Here is a 6499-nt window from a genome sequence, read left to right on the forward strand (position 1 = left end):
TATCATCAAGGTCTAACCACTGAAGCCTCCATCAGGCAATTAATGTTTGCCGTGTATTTGTTTCGTTTCTAGTAGCAAAGTTTTTGCCGTTCAGTTGGGCAAGTATCCCAAAGAAGCTAGCCTGAGTCGGGGGTGAATTCCTGGAATCTGTCCTCCTGAGAATTCAGATAAAAGCAGATACTAATGCATGATAAATTATCCCTTTTTTTTTTGGTCTATTTTCCTCAGATTTTTTTTTTCTTTCTTTCTAGCCCTCCTGGTTGACATAGAATTTCCCTTCTAAGATTATTTATTACCCTCCATGTTGCTAGGCTGCTTGGGAGGGCAAAATGGAAAAATCTGTGATGTGGATTTGGAGCACATTCTTTTAAACCCAGTGATTTGTAACTAATTCTCTTACTGATCTGAATGTATCCAGATATGTTTATTTATCTTACCATTTCCTTCATTTACAAATGATAAAAGAATGAAAAATGTCGCTTAAATGTTCTTTCCACAAAGTTCTTAGGAGAAAATTCTTTTATTCCTCTGCCAGTCTAGACTGTAAGCTTGTTGTGGACAGGGAAGGTGTCTACCAACTCTGTGGTACTGTACTCTCCCAAGAGTTTAGTACAGTGCTTTGCTCACAGTAAACACTCAATCAATACTACTGATTGATTGACTGTCAGAGAGGCCAGAAGGAACGGAGCTACATTTAGCTCTGCTCCCAGATATTCATTCGATCGCATTTATTGAACACTTTCCGTGTGCAGAGCTCTGTACTAAGTGCTTGGAAAGTACAATTTGGCAACAGACACCATCTCTACCTAACAACGGGCTCACAGTTGAGAAGGGGGGAGACGGACAACAAAACGTAACAAGTAGACAGGCATCGATAGCATCAAAATAAACAAGATATCTCCATGGTTCTCCACTGACTGTTCGTACAGAGAGAGAAGCTGAAGAAGAACTTTCTTCTTGCCTCTGGATGTTTGAGGCAAAGCCTTATCAGTGGGGGATGGGTAACTTCAGCTGAGGTCATGGACTAATACCGTCCATATAATAGTGAGTGCCAACCTACTCACTGTTCTTCGTTTCCTGTACCTCACCGCCTATTTCTCGCCCCCATCCCGCCTCTGGCCTGGAATGCCCTCCTTCTTCCTATCGATAGTTTTTCCCCCCACCTTCAAAGCCGTAATGAAGGCTCATCTCCTCCCAGAGACTTCCCTAAGCCCTCATTTTCTTTTCTCCCGCTCCCTTCTGCATTGCCCTGATTTGCTCCCTTTATTCACCCCCAGCCTCGCAGCAATTATGGGCAGATCTGCAATTTATTTATATCACTGTCTTTCTCCCCTTCCCCACTGTAAGCTTGTGTGGGCAGGGAATGTGTCTGTTCATTGTTGCAGTGTACTCTCCCAAGCTCCGCACACAGTCAGCGCTCAATAATTCTGATTCATTGATTGATCGAGTGAGTGATTGACCATCCTGTGCTACATAACTGCTCGCCTCTGGATCCCTTGACTTCCAGAGTGGCAGAGAGGAAACAGCTGCTAAGCTGTGCCGGGGATATAGCACGGTTGTTCTGCTTAACCAGACTCTTAGCATGGCATCTTCTCATGCACAGATGCTCGAAAACTAAGCCAAAGATTAAGTCTACCTGACTATCATACTCAGAGCTTTTCTCCCCAGACAATTTTATCAAACCACATATAAAGGAGTGAACGAAGAGGATGATTACACTGACTGGAAGAGGCATCTCCATTCAGAACGGGGACAGCAGCAGCAGGTGGAGGTGGCTGGGGAGGAAGATGAATGTGATTCTGTTTCATCAAGGCTAATGCAAACTGTGGGCAAGAAATTGAATTTTGGCAGGCCTGATGATTCTTGCGAAACTTTTCTCAAAGCCATGGTAATTGAATAAAAAATTGAAATAGTTATGGCTCAGCATCAGAATTCACCATTTCCAAGAAGAAATGCATTGAAAGAAAGTCTGCCGTTTGTGAGGTTTTTGTTTCCAACCTCCACATGTACCCACTCTGCCTCTCTGAGTAAGCTCTTCCATCTGCCGTTTTTGCAAACGACTTCCAGCTAAGGGGAACGTCTCCAACCACATTTCCAGCACCTTCCAGTCTGTTCATTATGTTCAGGCTGTTCATTATGTTCATTATGTTACTCCCGCTCTGCCTCCCGAGCAAATGTGGAAGACTTGAGCTCAAGGGTGCTGCAGGGCCCTTGTCCTCCCGGGAATGCCTTAGTGCGCTCCCAGAGGGTCTCCCGACCCGAAAGAGAAAGCCGTCTTGAGAGGCTACGGGGGAATCTCAATATTGCCTGACGCTTACGTAAGTGGACTGCCGGCTTTAAAATCCCCCACCATGGAAACGAGAGGAACAGATCGTCCTTGGAAAGAAAAAAGTAAAACTTCCCTATAAAGCATCACCCGTCAAAGTCAAGAAAAGCCAACCCACTGGTTTGGCATTCGACGACCCTAAAAGACAGCTCCACCTCTAGCTGTTTTCCACAATGTCCACTTTGTTAATGATCTCTGTGGCGATGCCGCACTACGAAAATTTCTCGAAGGATCAATCAGGTTGCTAACCGGCAGGTGGGTAGGCTGAGGAGCTCTGGCCGGCTAAGTAATTGGTTTTCTCGTGCTTGCTGAGCCCAGGAATCAGCAGAGGGAGAGCTCCTGAGAAAGTCAAATCCGGAAAGTCACCGGAGTTCTTAGGGAAGAACCTGCCTAGAAAAAGAAAACGGGAAGACCTTGATGATTTTGCCGCAACAAGAACAAACAAGGAAAATTGGAGGTGAGGTAACTACTCCCACCCCCAGATCAAACCAACTACCAAGCCATCTACCCCTGATGGGGTTACAAGTAGAAAACAACAGAAGGTATTATCTGCTGTGACAGGATTAGAGGGGAACATGAGGGAGAGGGGAATCGTGATATCCTAAACTCTGAGCTCAACTTTCCTGTTTAGGGAAGTAACTTGCTCCACTGCTTTCAGCCATCCTGACTAACATCTGGAGTGAGGAGAACTCTGAAAGGAATCCTTCCATGAAGTTAGTCAACAGATTTGAAAAGAGTAGATTTGTGTCTTTGAAAATTTGTTTCTGTTCCATTTTTAATCCCTGGGCCTCTCTAAAATGTGAGTTGTTACGTTAAAAATGTGATTTGAGAATAATAATAATGGTATTTAATTGCTTTCTAGATGTCAGATACCGAACTAAGTACCGGGTTAGATACCAGATAATCAGATCCAAATGGGGCTCACAGCCGAAGTGGGAGGAAGAATAGGTATCGAATCCTCATTTTGCAGAGGAGGAAACTGAAGCACAGAGAAGTTAAGGAGTTAAGTTGCCCAAGACCACACAGCAGACAAGTGGCAGAGCTAGGTTTAGAACCCAGGTCCTCTGAATCCCAGGCCCATGCTCTTTCCACTAAGTCACATCTCACTAATCACTAATGATTTATTTATTAAACACTTACTCCGTGTCAAGCGCTTTGCCAAATGCTGGGGTAGCTCAGTGATAATCAGATCAAACCTATGCCTTGGCCCACATTAGACATACAGACCAAGAAGTGTAACCAGATATCTTATGTCCATTTTACAGATGAGGGAAGTGAGGCCCAGAGAAATTGTGCCTTGACAAGGTCACCCAGCAGGCCAGGGGAAGACCCCTTTTTTTTTAACGGTATTTGTTAAACGTTTACTTTGGGCCAGGCACTATACTAAGCCCTGGGGTATATACAGATTAATCAGGTTGGACACAGTCCATATCCCACGTGGGGTTCGGTTTTAACCTTCATTTTGCAGATGAGGTAACTGAGGCGCAGAGTTGCTGAGTGACTTGCCTAAGGTCTCACACAGTAGACTAGTGGTGAAGCGGGGATTAGAACTCAAGTCCTCTGACTCCCAGGCCCGGGCTTTTTCCATCAGACCATGCTGCTTCCCACGTGGGATTAAAACATGAGTCTTCTGACCCCCAGTTGCTTGTTCTTGCCTTCTCACCATGCCACCTCCCTAAAATCCTGCACCAGGACAAACAGAAATAGAGGAGCATCAAATATACAAATGCATAAATATGGTTCCATTCTCCTGGAACCTGGTCAGGTTTCAGATCTGCCCTCCCCACAGTTCTTTACCCTACTTCAACCTTAGCAATTCCATCTTTCCTTCGATGCGTATTGTAAGCACACAAATTAGATGGGAAAGGAAGAAGAAATGGAGAGGAGACTCAGATTCCCTTTTTTGCTTTCAAATCATTTTACTCCATCTTCCCAGCCTGATTTCGTTATTCTACGATTCTCCATTCCTAATGCTTTCCTATCCTTCTCCAATGCAGCCAGGAAATAACTTTCTGCTGTCCTAGCCCAGCTCACTAACTGGAGCCAATCCCTATGGTCCCCAAGGGAGAGGTCTCTCTCTCTGAAGCGGGCACAGAGTTCTGGCTTCTTCTCCACAAGCGCACTGCTTAATGATATTGGTCTTGAGCAATTCAGTAAAGAGGAGGGTAAGTGCAGGTCATTTAATGGCTGACTGGCTGATGGTCGGTTGGCGGAGTGAAATACAGTCCTTCTGTACCTCGTAGGGAAATCGGTTCTGCATCGTTACAGAATTCGAGGGAGACTGCGAAGTTTCTGAGGCGTGTGGTCAGAGCTGATTCTTTATCTCTTCAGACAAAAAGCCCTTAGCTTCTTATTTTTATCATTCTTAAGAATAATAATAAAGCAACGCCCACAAAGATCATTTCAAATGTTTGAAAAATGGTTCCACCCCGCTTCATCATTTCAGAAGTACCATTATGATATTGATGAGATGGTACCAAAACAATCCTAGCATTTTGTATTATCGATTACCAATCGATGTTATATTTATGCTCCTTTTATGGATCTGACTGAAATGAAATGCCAGCCGGAGGTACGTTAGGCGAGATGAACAGAATCTCCACAGGATTAGAAACACACTGAGCGGACCGAAGGGGGATTCTACATCCAACTCTTCGGTTGGGTCTTGGAGAGGTATTTCTGGGGCTTTGTGTTTGGCCACTTTTCCTAATTTGTGGATTGAAGAACTCCCACGGAAAGGCGCGTTCAGTTTTTCTCTCATCCATTTAAGTCCGAAAACGGGAGAAGAGAGAGAAAAATTTGTAGCTTTCAAACACCATTAGCTTGCTAATGAGAGCTTTCATCCTATGACAGTTCTCAGACTGATAAGATGCTCACCACAGCCACCTAGAAGGGAGAAAGCCTTTTATAGTGCCCCAGCTATGTCTCTGCAGCTCGCACATGTTTTCAAACATAATTTCATGCCTGCTTTCTGACAGCTCATTAAACAAAGGCCTCTCGGTGCCTATATTGCCCGTCTCCCTGCTGAGATTGTAACATATTTATGGCGTTTGCCGATTGCTGGCTGTTTGCTCTTGTACTTCACAGTGTCCTGCCTGCCAAATGCTTATCAGTCTCCCCCCAAAGGTGACACTTCTTCCCCATTTGTTTAGGTAGCAGTGGTCTCCCATTTGACCCTCGGAGGCAAGAAGCAATATGATTAGAAGAGGCTCCTGCAAAGGGGAGATAAAAGCGATCGCGCTGAGGAAGACAGCCTGGAAGAGCTCAGGGGAGAAGGCTGCTGTCCTGGAAGCTGATAGTCCCATTCAGGAAGAGTGCCGGCAGTTCGTCAGTCAGACAGCTGGTAGCGACTAGACCTTGTGGGATTTCAGCTTCAGACAAAGCAAACAAGGATCGCGGAGTGTTGAGAAGCTATCTGGAGCTGTATACAAGGACGATCGTAGCTGCTGGCTTCTAATTACCTGGCTCTTTGCTGTCATTAAACTATCATTACACATCCAAACCAATAAGAGCTCAATGAATTTAGCACCTTATATTTAATTTTTCTTTCCCAATGCCAGTGCCAAAAGCATTCCGTGGCGCCTAGGGGGACGGATGAAGACATCTTCGCTTCCGTGAGCGGCGGCAGGCCGGGGTAATCTGCCATTTCAGAATCCCACCGGTAACAGGTTTCTACTGGCGATCTGGCGATGCCTCAGCCGCCGGCGGAAAGGGTATTATTTTTTTCTCTCCGTTGGGCAGAGACACGGGAGATGAGGCGGAGATGCCCCCCCCCACCCCCCACCTCCGGCCTTTGGATTCCATTTTGGAGGGTGGTCCGGAGCCGGGCGAAGCAGAGCGGGGACGCGTTCCGGCGGCGGTTGCATATGCGTTACCCAGGACAGTATTAGACCCGGTGGCTGCTGCTTCTTGCTGCCAGAGCCTAATTGGTGCCAAGAGCTCTCGGGCAGCTGTCAGCGGGCCCTGGGTTTCTAATCTAACTGGGTTTTCAAGGACGTCAGTGCCCTTCTCCTAATTAGCGGTGTCGGGCTGTGGCCGACGAGGACGATTGGCAAGGGACAGGGCCGCCGGAAATCCCAGATACATAGGACTGTTCGGTACACAGGTCTGGGTCTTGTCGCGTTGACTTTCCACCTTTTTTCCTGGCACCCGCTGGCTCCGCCAAGAGGGGAC

General features: G+C 46.3%; 1 long non-coding RNA gene across 1 annotated transcript; it reads left to right on the plus strand.

The window, feature by feature from the left end:
- The first annotated feature begins 2223 nt into the window (after window positions 1-2223).
- LOC114813853 lies at window positions 2224-5828 on the plus strand. The gene is made up of 3 exons (XR_003761614.2): window positions 2224-2318; window positions 2645-2783; window positions 5479-5828. It is a non-coding gene; the product is annotated as an uncharacterized LOC114813853 (long non-coding RNA).
- Window positions 5829-6499: the final 671 nt, after the last annotated feature.

This window comes from Ornithorhynchus anatinus, chromosome 8 (assembly GCF_004115215.2).
Source record: "Ornithorhynchus anatinus isolate Pmale09 chromosome 8, mOrnAna1.pri.v4, whole genome shotgun sequence".
In the NCBI taxonomy this organism is placed as follows: Eukaryota; Metazoa; Chordata; class Mammalia; order Monotremata; family Ornithorhynchidae; genus Ornithorhynchus; species Ornithorhynchus anatinus.